Source organism: Meleagris gallopavo, chromosome Z (genome assembly GCF_905368555.1).
Source record: "Meleagris gallopavo chromosome Z, MGAL_WU_HG_1.1, whole genome shotgun sequence".
In the NCBI taxonomy this organism is placed as follows: domain Eukaryota; kingdom Metazoa; phylum Chordata; class Aves; order Galliformes; family Phasianidae; genus Meleagris; species Meleagris gallopavo.
Window position 1 is genome coordinate 12,268,077 of NC_139435.1, and position 16,179 is coordinate 12,284,255.

Below are 16,179 nucleotides of genomic sequence, written 5' to 3' on the forward strand. Positions count from 1 at the left end.
GGCATGCAGCGTACCTACTTGGCAGATCAGACAGATTACAGAGAGATGATACTTCCAGTTCAACAATATGGGTCTGGGAAAATAACTGTGAACATCTTTCCTTCAAAATCTTGTCAGCTGTAAAAGTTAAAGGTTATGTCACAAGCTGAGAAAATAAGCGGAGCACCAATTGTCTGACAGTGACACGGTGACACACTCCCAGCCTCACCAGCCTTAACCGCGCAAAGGGGAAAACACAAGATAGCTGCCATCCCTCCTGCCAACTGTGTTTCTTACTGTGTATTTCTGGGTTTAACTGCTTCTGTCTAATATTTTAAAATACAGCTGATCAATTGTTCGAATCTTTTAAAAATCTTTTAAAATAAAAATAAGTATTTCTTAGTCATCTGTAACAGCTCAGTTCCTGAAGTATAAGGCTTCTTCAAAGTTCTATTAAGTAATTACAAAGGAAAAAAAAATGTATTTTTGTGTCTTCTAGTCTCAGAATGTATTTCATTGTCAAGTGCTTAGAAACAGCTTTGAACACAAACAAACAAAACCGACTGAAAAAAAATCAAAAAGCCTTTTTGGCCTTTCTCCTGCTGGCAGTCTGATATGCCAGTTGCAACGCTGCAGATCTGGTTTAATAATTGATGAATTGAGGATCAGTGGTCACACTTTTCAGACCTATTTTTGTGATCTGCATGCAGGTACATAAAAGCAAAGGTTAAAAAGTGAACTTACCCAGAAGGCTCACAGAAAATAGAAGTGGAGAGTAATAGATGAGATCATACATAATAAACGTAATCAACGTAACAGATCTGTATATCAATAAATTATCTCTAGTTATATTTTGTTGGGTTTCTTTCCATCATTAAAGTTATCATCAAAATAATTTAACAAAAAACAGAACAATAAATGCTCTCAAGGAAAATGACTGCATAGAATAGCACCAAAAAAAATTGTAGAGACTGATGTCAGGGTGTATTTCCAGAGGCACTGAATACCCATCATCTCAAATGCATCCAAGCAGAAACGAAGGTGCCAAGATCAAAACCTTATTGCTAGCGGAAAAACTATTCTGCTTAGCAGGTGGAGAGCATTCATTTTACTTGGCTTTGAATTTTTTTTCCACACAAATATATTAATTTAATCTCCAAAGTGAGAGACAATGCTCCTATATCTGTATGCACAGATCAAGTTACACATCCACATCCTACTACCGCCAACAGAATACTTTGAAAAAATTCCCCTATCTAAAATCCATGCCAGAAGTACATATTTCTGGGAAATAAAGCAAACTGCCAGTGCAGCTGACAGTAAAGACAATGAAGACAAAAACAGAGGATGAAGTGGCTTTCCTTAAAACAGCTTTGCTGACCCCAGAGCCTACAGTCTTTGACTTCTAGAGATAGCTGAGTAATATAAAAAGGAGAAGTAGAATTAATAAGATTTATTTGAGAGGTTTGGGCTATTTTTCAACAGAGCACATTCTTCCATCTCCTTAAAAAAATTCCCAGACTTGAGACAAAAATCTCTCTTTAACAATCTGAACGCAGGCTTTCCCTTTCTGTTTTATAACATGGCAGCATTCCCTGTTACAAAAGATTTGCAGGACATGAATCACAAAAACTGTTTATAAATGAAGGCTGAAGACCATCTGGGAATCTGGCTTTCCCCAGTTCTGAGGAATTAACTTAAGAATTCACTAGCTCTCTTTTGGAAAGCTGATGAAATAATTCAAGTTGCCTATCTGCACCAGTGCAGCCTCCTAATCTGCAGCAGAGGAAAAATAAGTTAGGAGCATTAAGATATTACACAATTAATGTGCAAGAGGGCACAGGGCCATATAATTTGTCCTTTCAGACATATTTTGTTGTGTTCTGTTTCTGCCAAGCACGAGTGAAAAACTCCCTCCTCTCCACTTCCTCTGGCTGCCAAACAGCAGCAACTTCTCAGAGGTGCTGAGAAGCCACTCCAAGATGCTCCTGCTCTGCAAGGTGGAGGAGGATGTCAAGACGCAACTCACCAGCTCAGCTCAATGACTAATGCTTTTACAAACTTATTTCAAAAGCTGCTGGTCACCAGCATCATCTAAAAAGCCAGAGATTTTACAAAGATTGCTGAATGCAGCCATTTCACCTAGCTCAGAGTCTCAAGGACAACACAGCTGCACTCACTTCTCACTGTTACCAGTTCCTCCTTGCTTCCAATCCCAGTACTCCTGAACACTACGGAAATACAACCAAGGGAACTACAGATTGAGAGAGCTGATGGATACTTCAAAGAAGAAAATCAGTATGAGAAAGCATCCCCACCTGGCAAGGAGACAAGAGAAAACTCTCGGAAAAGGATGGTGAGGAAGGTGATGCAGGTATTCCGTGTAAGGACATAGATGAGAAAGGGTTGAAGAAATTTGATTAAGAGAGCCATGAACAAGTACCAGAATCCAATTTCAGGAAAGCATTTAGTACCTCCTTGACATCACAACACAGATACCTGATGTACAAAACCTGATACCCAGAAGATACGCCTTTAAAAAGAAATGAAAACACACAGGTGAAACAGATGTCAAATGGTTTGATCACAGCAATGGATACAATCTTGAAAAGGGTTGGGAACTACAATGTAAGATTCTTTGTTAAGGAATAAAAGCTCATACACAAGAACAAACTATATGGCTTATAGGTAGCATTGAGAAGAACATTCCTGCTGGGACAACCAGGCTGGAGAGAGAAAAGGGCAATGATACAGCAGTCAGGCAGAGCAGTACACTGAAAGGTCAGAATAAAGCAAAGAGACGCTGTAGGAATCTATGGTTTATTTTTACCACAACTTAAACAGAACACATTAGATGGTATTTGGGGGATTTTTAAGCTAAGTTTGTATCCTGTACAAACTTCGTTCCCATTGAATTGTTCCTGCTTTCAATTAATTTATAGGCTAACTCAGGAACTTCTAGTCCTCCAGAGTTATCTGCCACACCTTGCTCAGCACACACACCAAGACTGTCACCCACCCCACATGCTGCATGTGATGCTCTCGATGCAGGACTTTCAGAAGAACAAAGACTTCCAAATGAAAATCAGGTGTCTAAATCCCGAGTTTGGAAGAGTCTGTTTGTATCAATTACTACCAAGCATTTGGTTAACTACATGAAAATCCATCACTACTACGAACACAGCACTGTTCTCCAGATGGTGACAAAAGAAAACAAATTCTTCTGAGGAACACAGTGAACCCTAATAATACCAAAAATAGATTAAATACTTTTGGGATATCTGCAAGCCTGTGCATGATTTATTACTGTTACATATTAGGAAAATGTTATCATAGATTGAAACTTACAAGCTAAGCCTTATTAGACATCAGAGAAAGCATACTAGAAAGGCCTGGATTGCAGTAGGGTGAAGGCTGACTTCATGCTGCAGCCATTTCCTCAGCAGGGTCTCTGCATCTAGCTGCAGAGTTCCGTAAAGCTTTTAAATAGTACTTTGAGACCTCACCTCCCCATTCTGAGCAAACTGAACCTGGGAAGCATGTTCAAAGTTTATGGCAGGGGTAAGAGGACAGCCAAAGCATTATCAGATATGCCTGACTTCCTTAGGAAGTCAGCTCAAATTAACAAGCACAGATTCTTCTTCCACAGAGGTGCAGATGGAAAACACCTAATCATTTGAACAAAGAACAAAGTGGAGGGGTGAAGGTTAAGGAACACTATTGGCCAATGAGAAACTTAGCTTCTAACTATTGTGCTGTGCAGTAGAAGGAAACTGCTACGAGTCACTTACACACTAGTATTTTAACCCATTCAAAAATTGTCTTGATACTTACTACAACTGGCAAATTAATAATGCAATAACATGAAGGTCTCTACTTTGGTATTTGCGTAAATCTGACACAGCTACACACATTTCCTGATATGTTTGAATTTAGTGACCTTGCGGTCATACTTCCTTGAATTCTTGCACTTCACAGCACAGCTTGAAACAAGTACACTGTCCAAAAAAAAGTCAAATTAGTTTGCATATGTATAGAACACTCTGTGTATTAACACAGTATGTTACATTCGTACTAACATGAATGCCTATGTCTATCCACTATACCTTTGCAATATTTAATACTGGGAAAATGCATATGAGCAAATATATTCACATTTTTCAACAAATTCATTCAAAAAACTACTCAAACAGAATTACATAGACAAGACTCTTCTTCTCTGACGTTTGCTGCATTTTAGTCATACATAACTGAAATAAAACACTAATCCACTATTCCAAAGCAAATACAATTTTTCAGGGCAACACTAGTGTCTGTTTAGTTCTCAGAACAGCACAACTTCAGAGGAAAACTCTGCTCACATTTCAGCTGTGCTTTATTCAATGTGAGATTCAAGGGCAGGGCCACTGTCACTCAAAATTCACAAAGGGGGTACAGTAAAAGAATGCTTAGGCAAGTCATGCTGTCCCTGCTGTTTTTCTTTAGCTCATATACCATTATGAACAGATAAATCTTAAAGAAGTTCACCATATTAACGAAAGATTTCATTTTCCTTAATCTGGCAGTGTTCAAAAACTTATTTTGAACTGTATGACATTTAATCTTCTTTCCATCACCGGAAAAGCCTATTTAGTTTTATAAGAGAACACTGATAATTATTGAAGCAATTCCAAAAGTGTTTTTTCTAAAAACAGCCAGCAATGACCCGAGGGTTGGAATCCTTCCTTGTTTACAGTGAAACCTGTGGTATTCAAATTATTTTTAAGGTACAATGAACTGAATCCAAAGAAATCTGTTTTCATGTGCATGAACAATATACAAATAAATCAAATGCTGAACTGTGGCTTTCGCATTAAATAATATATTGAGAGTAACAAGCAACAGTTATGCAATATCTTTTCAGTGCGAATGTACGGAATGAGAGTCACTTACGAGAAAGAAATTGATTTTTTAGTAATCAAGTGAATGACCAATTCCTGAAACTACAGATCTATATTTTCTGATAAATTCCCTTTGTATTAATTTTTCTCATGTCTTTAAAACTCTCCACAGTGAACAGCACGCTATCACAGGTAGGCTCCCTTTCCACTGGGGTGACCAAATGCTGTCCTTTCCTCTCCACTGCACTGTTAACTAAGCTGGCATCCAAGTATTGCTATTTCCCTTCCCTCCAAAGAAGGAAGACCTACAGTTCATCATGACACTACGAGAACAAGCTTGTCCATGTGTAATTACATTGCAGTTGGTATTTATTTTGAAAGTGTAGTTATTTCACACGTTCTTTTAGTTGTTTCTTACTCCCCTCCAGATTCTCATTTATGCATACCACATGCACAGTCTCCTTTTGTGGCAGCAAAGCGCAGGAATTAATCTTAAGTACTCAGAAACACAAATATTGACAGTTGAAAAGCATCAGAGCCAGCCTCCTTCCTAATTAACTTTTGAAGGCCCCAAGAGAGACCACTGCTACACTACGAAAGATAAATATTAACTCCTGCACTTGTGCACACATACACGGTAGCACAGCTACTGGAAACGAAGACTCCCTCTCTCCCACACATAGGCCTGCTCTTTCACAGTACTGGCATTCTTAATTCTGTTGCTGGTCACAGCCATCACTGGAGCCATGCACCTAGGGGACAGACTGGCATACCAAATCCATGTCTGAAGTTATGCTGCTCCCTTTAGTCTTCTATACTCCCCTCACAAAAGCCCCCAGGTGGTTGGCAATGGACTTACAGTCCACTCATGGATCAGCTCTTGGCACAGCTGGCAACCCAGAACACCAAAATAAACTAACTCATTAACATTATCCTTTCTACCCCTCTAGAAAACTTTCACACTCTGAAAATAGACACACTGCCAGCTATCTAGTTTTAATACACTGCTCCATGTCACCCTCAGCTCTACAAGCATGTGTTGCTTCCTTAACTGAACTCTACCTGAAATCACTGGCTGCAACATCGAAGGAACAAGATTCTGTTGCTTTAAATTAACATACAATTTTCCATATCAAATAATTTAAGATATTCAGTTTACACAGAACATTGCTAAATGTAAACATATACAAAGTTCAGGTTTTGCTTTCCATTTTTGTAGGATGACTTCAAATCTGATTCAAACATTGAATGATATGTCTCAGTACATGAGAGTGAAAAAGATGCTAAAAAAAGTCCCAAATTTTGTTTTAAATACTCCAAGTGAGAAGCTCACATCTTATCTGTTGACTGAATTCATCTAACTTATAAAGTTTCTTGATTTTGCATGATAAGCATAAACAGGTCCTCAGTTGTTTCATGGAGTGTTTCAAAATGGAATGAACTGTGGTAAAGTACTATGTAAGGAGATCAAATAGTTGATCAAACTCTGCAACATTAAAATACACAGCCAAAGACACAAAACATTAAAATCTCAGTATTTTAAAATAATAGTTACAATTGGCAGGACTCATATGTATCATTTTTATCTGTGAAGAACAGAGCAGCGCTTTCTGACATTCCTTTAAGTATTTAGCAAAAGCAGTGAATTGAATCCCTGACAATAACCCACCAGCAAGTGCTGAGACAGCAGCGTCTGTAAGGCTAATGATGCTGCACCTAATTTAAAAATGAAAGCAGCTCACAGAAAATTGAGCCTGCTACTAATGGGACACAGCGAGTCAACTCCACAAGTTTCTCCTGACCTGAAAAATCATAAATTTTCAGTCATGACAGCACCTTATTTCACATCTTCACATCATCTTCACATGACCATCGCTATAACAACTGTAATCTAGATCTGTCCTTTGTCCTTCAATCCTCCCTTGAAACAAGATTATTCTAGTGAAGATCTTCTGTTGTTGTTATTGTATCTTCTCAAGGCTGAGCATAAAAACAGGCTGCAGAGAGGGAAAATAACCTTGTTTTTATACACACAAATCATTCCAATTTTGCTGTCTTTGTTTAACAGGGTTCTTCCTTCCTGCTATTATTAGTAAATCTCATGGTTTACATCTCTTAGCATTAAGTTGGCAGATGATGTACAAAAGAAGGAGAATTTCTTACTTATTAGATTCTGTCTCCCAGAAATCCTACATACGTAAAGTTGGTATGAAAAAATCCCTTCCTGTGGAATGCTCTTCATCCTATTTTTCATGCATTGTTGCTGATACATTTAACTTTTTTGTTTTGCGACTCAGCAATGAAGCAGCTATTGTTCCCAAACTGCTGAGCAAGTCCAACTGTGGGAACAAGAGATGTGCAACTGCTCAGTGGTCTTGCTGGTGGCTACAGAAACAAGTGTCAGGACAAGAGGTGGAGAAGGCAGGAGGCAAGATGAAACCTTAGTCTGTAAAGAGGAGTTAATGGGACCATTAATATTTCAGTGAAGTTAGAAGAAACAGTTATTCTGCTTCAGTGCATTTTTACTTTTATTCTACACTTCTATTCCTTGGGAAAAATTCTGCTCCTTATGCATTTGATCAGATATATCATACATGACTAACAAAGCCAAGCCTGTTCTTAAACCCTTACCTGTCTAAACCCAGAGAGCTGCAAAACATCTAATGTAAACTTCATGGTATGAAACACTGACATATTACTTTCATTTTTCCTTTTTGCAAAACCTTCTTCTAAAAAACTTTTGCCAATCTCACCAGAACCCACAGTCATTGGAAGTCATGAGAACCCACATATCATTTGGAAACACCACCAACTCAAACACCTTTGGAAAGTACTCTGCTCTTCCCAGATCTGTAGTCTATATCCTGTAACTATATTCTGCAACTGTATCCTGGGCTGCACTAAAAAAAAGGTGGCCAGCAGGGAGAGGGAGGTGATTGTCCCATCTACTCAGCGCTTGTGAGGGCCCATCTGGAGTACTGCGTCCAGGCCTGGGGCCTCCAACACAGGAAGGATGTGGACCTCTTGGAGTGGGTCCAGAGGAGGGCCACTAAAATGATCAGAGGGCTGGAGCACCTCTCCTGTGAAGAAAGGTTGAGGGAACTGGGCTTGTTTAGCTCAGAGGAGAGAAGGCTCCACGCAGATCTCATTGTGGCCTTCCAGTACTTGAAGGGAGCGTATAAAAAGGAGGGGGAATGACTGTTTACAAAGTTGAATAATGATAGGACAAGGGGGAATGGTTTTAAACTGAGACAGGGGAGGTTTAGGTTAGATATTAGGAGGAAGTTTTTCATGCAGAGGGTGGTGACACACTGGAACAGGTTGCCCAAAGAGGTTGTGGATGCCCCATCCCTGGAGGCATTCAAGGCCAGGCTGGACGTGACTCTGGGCAACCCGGTCTGGTGGTTGGCGACCCTGCACAAAGCAGGGGGGTTGAAACTAGATGATCTTTGAGGTCCTCTTCAAGCCAGGCCATTCTATGATTTTATGATTCTATCGTACTAAGGACCTGTAAACTGTATCTTGCAAGTGTTACATTTGCAAAATGTATTTAAGCGACAATATACCATATACCACAGGAGCATAAATATTTTGCTTTAGAGTCTTCATGAGCTACAGCAGAAGGGATTGAAAAGATCAAATATGCATGCACATACCAGAAATGTACAAGTATCCTTTTTTTTCCAGTTAAGAAAATTAAAACATTCTAAGAACCAGCTTTCATTAGAAATAGTAAAATTTGATGCACTTTACCTCAAAAGAAAAGATGTACAGATGATTATTACCAGTACTTGTTAAACAACTTTTAAAGTAAACAGTTCTTCCTAACTCTGGGCTTAGACTGCAGAACCTTCTTCACAAGTCCCATGAACCGAGCAGCAAAATGCCATCAGAGATCACCTGTGCCCTCTGAAATGAAGGTATTTCAAAGCCATAGGGTGCTGTACAAATAAGTGCTGATTTACGTGAGCAAACAAATCTCAGTAACCACATATATACGCATACTGCTCCTGACTATGACTAATCTGACCTTATGAATAAAGCTATGCATACACTTACATTTGCACTGCTGGCAGGAGCTCAGATGCAGGAGCCTTTGATGGACTCAGTCCTCACTCTTCAGTGCAGCAGAGCTGAGCGCTGAAGTGAGCAGCCACAGTAGGTACCTGGAGTTAAGAGATTCATATAAGCAGTGGGGAAGAATGCTGTGCAACAGCTTCCATCAGAAAAGATCCTGAATTATATGCACACCTTCTGTGCTTACATATGTAGTGAGAAAACTTAACATTGCTCTGAGCCCATTAATGACCTAAATCTGCAGGCAGCTACTGTAACACTGAGGGCTTGCTCCCATTATTGTCTTCAATTATCACAGCCCAAACTCATCTCCAACCCAGAGATACCTACTGATTAGCCAAAAAGCATACAGCAGGGCAAAAGGATGAAACAAAAGAACACAGTATTTTCAAGGATATGTACTTCGCACATTAGCGCTACCTACAGTGCTTATTAGTTGAAACATGGAGAAGTAATTGGAAAATATTCAGTTCTCAGAGTACGAGTTTTAACATCACCCAAATATACATTAAAAATCACTGAAAAAAATATCCTCACAACTCAGTCTGTAAGGATGAGGCTACCTTATAGAATTCAAGCAAACACTGCAAGAGAAGTACTAAACATTCACTGGCAATGGAAATGGTCTAATCCAGTACTGACGGTTTACATGCAGAATGAAAAAGTTACATAGAGCAGATCAAGTCTGGGAGATAATCTGCTGCTGCAAAGCCTGAAATAACACAACTATTTAGTTTAACAATGTTACTTTATTACTTTTCTCAATTACATACAAAGAAGAAAGGTTTAAACATAATCCATGAAATATGAGATACAAAAGACAATGCCATGTAGCAGGCCACCACTGAAAAGTGCTGTTCCGCTGTTTTTTATTGTTCTTGGGTTTTGTTGTTGTTGTTGTTGTTGTTGTTGTTGTTTTAAATAAAGTAAGTTGGCAGTGGGAATACAACAAAAACTGTTCAGAGCAACAGCTGTGGAGCAAGACAAACAGCATGAGAACCAAGGATACCTCTAGAAGAAGAAAGAACATCTCAAGGCTCTGATTGGATAAGCGCCTGCATGGATGGTTGAAGAGTGTAGAATACTCTGCTGACATGTAGAAGTGGATGGGAAAGCTGTAGGGACAGATGGGAAAGCCAGAAAAAGAAAACTGGTGAAGGTATATAAGTGATGTGAGAACTTGTAATGAATGATTTGGTTCGTTCACATCAGACGCTGCAGGCACTGGCAAAGCTTTCCAAGGATTGGATAAACTGCTTGAAATCTTAAGATCAGATGCATTCTTCAAAATAATTCTAAATACGGTCTTAGCACAAATATTTCAAAATTTAAGTTTCAGGTTCATATTACACTAATGTGAGCCTAGATTAACATAAAAATCCCAGGTCTTGTAACTGTTTTAATACTGAAGGACGACAATATACAGTGGACAAACTACCAATTTTGAGGTAAGATTTAAAATAAAAGTCACATGGTAAGTTGCTGGATTTACATCCACATCAATTCCATCATTTGAAATGTGCAGTAAGACTAGACCAAAAATATCCTCTTTTGAAAAATTCCTAGCATTTTGGAGAAGAAACCGGCCAAACACATTCAATTTGGAGGAGAAGGCCGTTCTATCTTGGGAACTGTGACAATGCTATTCTAGCAGATGAATTATGAGTTACGTGCCTGGAGACCTGTGTACTAAAGACTTCTCATGGCTATGACCTTTGCTGGAGTACGGAGCAGGGGAAGGAGGGGAAAAGGAAGAGGAACAGGTTGACTCTAGGGAACAGATATTATTATCCTCGTTACCAGCAGAAACCCTAACAGAAGTAAAAGAAGCGTGCAACAAGTACATGCAACTCTCACACACAGTACTTTGATGCTTGTTACAGCTAGCTCAAGACAACACTGAAGTTGTCTCTTTCTCAGAACTCCCCCTAGGATTAAGCATTAAAAGCTTATCTTCTTAGTCTTAGTTCAAAGTAGCTGTAAAATCATGGAGGCCAAATCTCTCTTTTGCCACTGATGATGAACCTGATTCAAAACATAAAACACTGTGAAAATTAGTTGCAGTTCAAACACATATAACTTATATTCACCTTTGGGCTTCAGAGCCCACAGAAGCCCAATGCGTATGATTGACCACTGTAATTTTCTGATGTTCACTTGATTTAAGCAGCTTTTTTTCCCTGCAGTGCTTTTAAAACCAATTATTTGAGAAAGACATTTTGTAGCTCTATCCTTACTGATTTTATAGTTAGAAGAGGCTATTAGATCACTTGTTTCAAGAGAGGCAAATCCACAGTCAGCTATCCAAACAGGGTTAAGTCCCAAGGCAAGTGGCAGAGATGCCTTGGCACAAGTACTTCTAGGTGACAGCACAAGCCCTGATCTGAGAAGAAGGAGGGCTGCCAGAATAAGAGAAATATTGTCAGACAGCCCCAGAAGGCAGCTGTCTGCCCAAGCCAGGCCCACACTGAGCAGAGCCATGCCTCCTCTCTTGCTCATCCAAATCTGCCAGTCCTCTGGGCTCTCCAAGATACACGCAATTGTAGAAGCACTCCCAAATGTCCAAGTAACATGAAATGCAACTTCATAGAAACCATCAAAACCAACTTTTTGTGAGTTGCTCAAAGTGCTCCCATAAAGAATTTATTACATCGTTAAGCAAATTCTATAATAATAACAAAATTACACAAGCATAAGAAAGTTTCCCACATACTTTTCAGATAACATTTGTTATCTAGAGTACAAACAGAGTGCTGTACATAAATTCCATGATTCTGCACTACAAACCAGGCCACTTCGGTATGAAGTTAAAACGCTTCAGTCAATACTATTGAAGCTATTATCACTGCACCTGAAGCCCCACAATATTGCTCTAATCAAGTACACTATAACAGTGAAAATTTTTGGCTGGCCTGGAAGATGCTGGAGCATAAGAACAACCTGAAGTCTACCTTCAGCTACTGAAGACTTCAGGTGGCTGAGGCTGGCCATTATGCTGCACTTTCTGTTTTTGAAGGATGATTCCTCTCAGTACCTAGGTTTACAAAAGAGAAAAGACTCTGCTCACAGACACACGTGGCCCAAGAGATGGGGAAATCGTCCTGCTATCCCACATCAAGCTGCCAACAGACTGCCCATGCTCTGCTTTTTGGCATGGTAGGAAGTGAGGCAGAGGAGCAGGGAGTTGCTACAGTGCCATCCTTGTTTCCAGGACACGTGTTTTTATAACTTGTGCTCCCTGAGGTAAAAGGCATAATTTGGACTCCACAGCTGACAACTCAGCAATTCTCTGCCTATGGGATAAGCGAAGGCTGCTTCTGTTGTAGCAACAGTCTTTGTCATCACACCAGTGCCAGCTACAGACAGTGCATGGAAAGTAGGGGAGACGTATGCCCTTCAAAACTTTACACCCTGACCAGCATTCATACCAATGGGTTAGGAGCTATATTTAGTTGAAGCATTTTCTCCTTGCAGTGAAATCCACTGCTAGGAGTGACTCGAGAGAGCAGTAAAGAAAGGCAGGCAGCAGTGAAGGGGCAAAAGACCCTGCTACAAGCTCCTGGCTCTTATAAGAAGGGCAAGGACTTTGCAGTCACACACCTGGAGGGCTCCCATCACCTGTAAATCCAGGAATTGCACACTCACCAGAGAAGGGAGGACAGCAAAGATCAGCAATAGCCCAGTAGTTACTACAGAAAGCCTTATCCAGAGTTTGAAACTGCTAGATATCACTAATTCTACTTAATACCTGTTGGCTCCTAATTCAGTAAGCAAAGTAGACAAGGAACAAGGGAATTTTTGTTCGTGGGTGGCTGGTATTTGAGCTGTCCCTACCCTACAGAGGTGGGTAAGAAAGTAGCTCTACCCATCTAGGAATTTATATAGCCCTCACCACTGCCACAGTAATGAGTCCGGAAGAAATCCAGAAGATTCTGGAAGAAATCCCTGGAGACACTTAAGCACATATAAAATCAGAATTTGTGATGCACAGAGCTAGAACAACACGCTCCAAAATCCCATTTAGCTGCAGCTAAATATTAATGGGGACAAAAAAAAGGAGAGAGAAAAAGGAGAGGAGAGATGATAAATTATGTAAGCATCAACATGTCTATATGCAGATATCTCAAGTTTGATAAGACCAGAACACCTGCCTAACACTCATATGCTCAGAATTCACAAGGCAATTATTCTTTTACCTAAGCCAGCCAATAAAATGTTCACAGGTCACATACAGCCATTCACATCAGGTTCCCCCAAAAAGTAGTCAAGAAAAGAAAGCTATAGCAATGCTCTACTTGCTGGGATGGCCCAATAAGTACACAACATGCTGAGGGGTGGGGAGCATCTGTGACCATGAGATTAAGAGACAAGCCAGGATGGAGACTTCCCCAGTCTTTCTGTAGATGGCATTTCTCTTCATAGCTTCAATAAAATCTGACTCAGAGCAGAATTCCATGTCCTTGTGAGGGAGACTGGAGGACCGTGTGCTCCAAGCCCTGCTCCCAGGGATTACTTGTATCTTTTGTATTAAGCTGCTTATGGAGCGAAGTACATGAGCTAGCCTTTGGACATAATCGCTCCTCATGCCATATCTAGAAGAATGTATTTTATTTTTCTTATTTTTAGACAGAAATTAGATGCCTAACAGTCAAGAAGGATTTGTAACTTAATATCAGGAGAAAAAGCACGCTAAAACACAAAACCACTGCAGGTAGATCTAGTCAGTTTTGTTAACAGCAGTGAAAACTGATTTCCGCACCCATTTTCCACATCTCAGTGGGCATGAATTGATGTCTAACCCAGAGTAACGTATATTGTCTTGAGATACTTACTTAAGCAAGTATCTTTACATCTACTTCATCAAGACTTCCTTGTACTGCTAAATAACATCCCTCCACTTAAGCCAACTCTGTATTTCAAACATCAGTTTCAACACAAGATCTCAGTATTTCTGTTACAGCTATGTCCTATCTCTATTATTGAAAATGGAGCAAAAACAACCCCATAGAGCTTCCTGATTTCCTTTTTGCATTTTCCCTGAAAGCTGCCATTCACAGAATCACAGTATCGTAGGGGTTGGAAAGGACTTCAAGAGATCATTGACTCCCACCCTCCGCTAAAGCAGGTACCCTACAAAAAAATCACACAGGTAGGCGTCCAGCCAGGTCTTGAACATCTCCGTAAAAGGAGACTCCATAATCTCTCTGGGCAGTCTGCTCCAGTGTTGTACCACGCTTACAATAAAGAAGTTCTTCTGCATGTTAGTACAGAGCTTCCTATGTTGAAGTTTTAGCCTGTTGCTCCTTGTCCTATCACTGTGTACCACCAAGAGCCTGGCCTCATCCATTTGCCTCTGATATTTAATCAGATCCCCTCTCCATCTTCTTCTCCCCAGGCTGAACAGGCCCAGGTTACCCAGTCTTTCCTCCTAAGGGAGACACTACAGGCCCTCTATCATCTTTGTGGCTATCCAATGGACTACTTACAGGAAATCCCTATCTTTTTAATTCAACAGCTCCAGTAAGCTCATTATAAGATAATCCAACTTTCAAAAATGTGCAAACTTTTTGTTTTCGTTTAGCAAATGTATGACCATTCCTTGTGTTACACAGCAGTATGGTTGAATTTAGCATGCTCTGCTTTCCTCTGAGCACTAACACACGGAATAACTGGAAAAAAGCCTCATTTACCTGGCCACATCATCTACTGAGTCATTTGCAGAAAAACATAATCCATCTGCAGCATCCTTATGATGTGCTGCACTCTACAAGATAGAGTCAGAATCTATAAAAATCTCCATTGTTTAAGACTGCCAGACATACTTTACTTTAGGTACCATTTAATTTTTCAGGTATAATTCTTACCAGCATACATCAACCCTTCTGCTTAAGCGTATCAGCTCTCATGGCACAAAACTCGCTTTCAGGCACCCACCAGATCAAACAATTCATGTTCTAACAGAGCTGCTTCTTATCAATAGTACAGACTCTGCTACAGCATTACACATAAAGATGTATAAATAAAACCATATCTATTATGTTTACTAAAGTTCTTAGAGTAAGCCTGGGCTGTGTATGATGATGAAACAGAACTGACTTCGTAACAACAGATGGCAAGTTATCTAGCACATGAAAATTAAAGCCCCATGAGCTCAGTGCTAAAGTTGCAGGAGCAGTTTTTCCACCTTTGAAAATAAGTTTTTCTTTCTTGGAGAGCATCTCTACCTATATAGCTGCTCCTGCCTATTCCACAGTGTCTGTCTATAGGCATGCCCTCACCTAAAGGTTACGTTTCCCCTTTTCCTCAGCGTTTCCCCTTTTCCTCAGCGCACCTGTAAAGGGATTCTGTACGATCTAACTCTCCTGATAGTGCTTGCCATCAGCTGCTCTAAGTGACTGAAAAGGTATGTTTGGACAGTGCACAATGGAAACTCTTATCACTTAATAACGCTGATAAAAGTTGCAATAGGTGAAACAGTGATAAGATGAAAGGATGTGAAGACCGAGTAAACAGAAAGAAAAACCAAACAAATACAGTCTTCTACTATCTGAAAGTGATACTCTAAAACAATTCCAAGGCAGTGATCTTTAAGCTCTTGATTTGTGGTCGTCTCCATCATCCTCTGGCTTAGATACGCCTCCCTACAGACCTGCAGCCTCCTGACGCTAGGATGTTCTCTGCAGCCTCAGCAGACCTTCAGCAGAGACCTGCAGACGCCTGCCCAGCTAACAGCTGGCAGCCGCCACTCAGAGCAACAACCGGCAGCAGCACAGCACTGTTCACTCTGCACTTCTCCCTGCATTTGCTTCTGCCTTTCCCACATCCTAATCCTTCCTTCATCAAACATTATTTTTGTTTTAATCTTGAATCACTGGGGCCCAATCCAGGAGTCCTTTATCGCTCGCTGTCCTTTATCACCAAAAACAAATGGAATTCAGTGCTTATCTTTATCACCACAGCCATATAGCATACAATGGTTGAGAAGCTGAGAACAAGACGACTTTTTTTGACAAGTTAAAGTTAAGATAAATTGACAAGTTTATGCATTTTTTCCCACAGGATGCACAGTTGTATTAATAAAACATATGTGCACCAACAGAACAACATGAAACAACACAGTTCCCTTAGAGAGGGAATGTGGCACGACATGGACCCTCATCTTCCACACAGATGACAGACCTGCCAAAACTGAATAACAGTCAGGGTCCAAGCTACATGCTGAAGGTTTAAGAAGAGTTTAAAG

At 40.2% G+C, this 16,179-nt stretch overlaps 1 protein-coding gene across 6 annotated transcripts in view; it reads right to left on the reverse strand.

Annotated features, from left to right (window-relative positions):
- Positions 1 to 16,179, reverse strand: part of LOC100545239 (LIF receptor subunit alpha) — an 88,881-nt gene that overhangs the window by 37,159 nt on the left and 35,543 nt on the right. For 4 of the 6 annotated variants that reach the window (XM_085212703.1, XM_085212700.1, XM_085212702.1 and 1 more), the window contains exon 2: positions 8,919 to 9,025. The gene's annotated coding sequence lies outside the window, so the exon portion shown is untranslated. Of the gene's footprint in view, positions 1 to 14; positions 118 to 8,918; positions 9,026 to 16,179 lie in introns of all 6 variants that reach the window. The other 2 variants (XM_085212704.1, XM_085212705.1) reach the window with 1 other exon arrangement.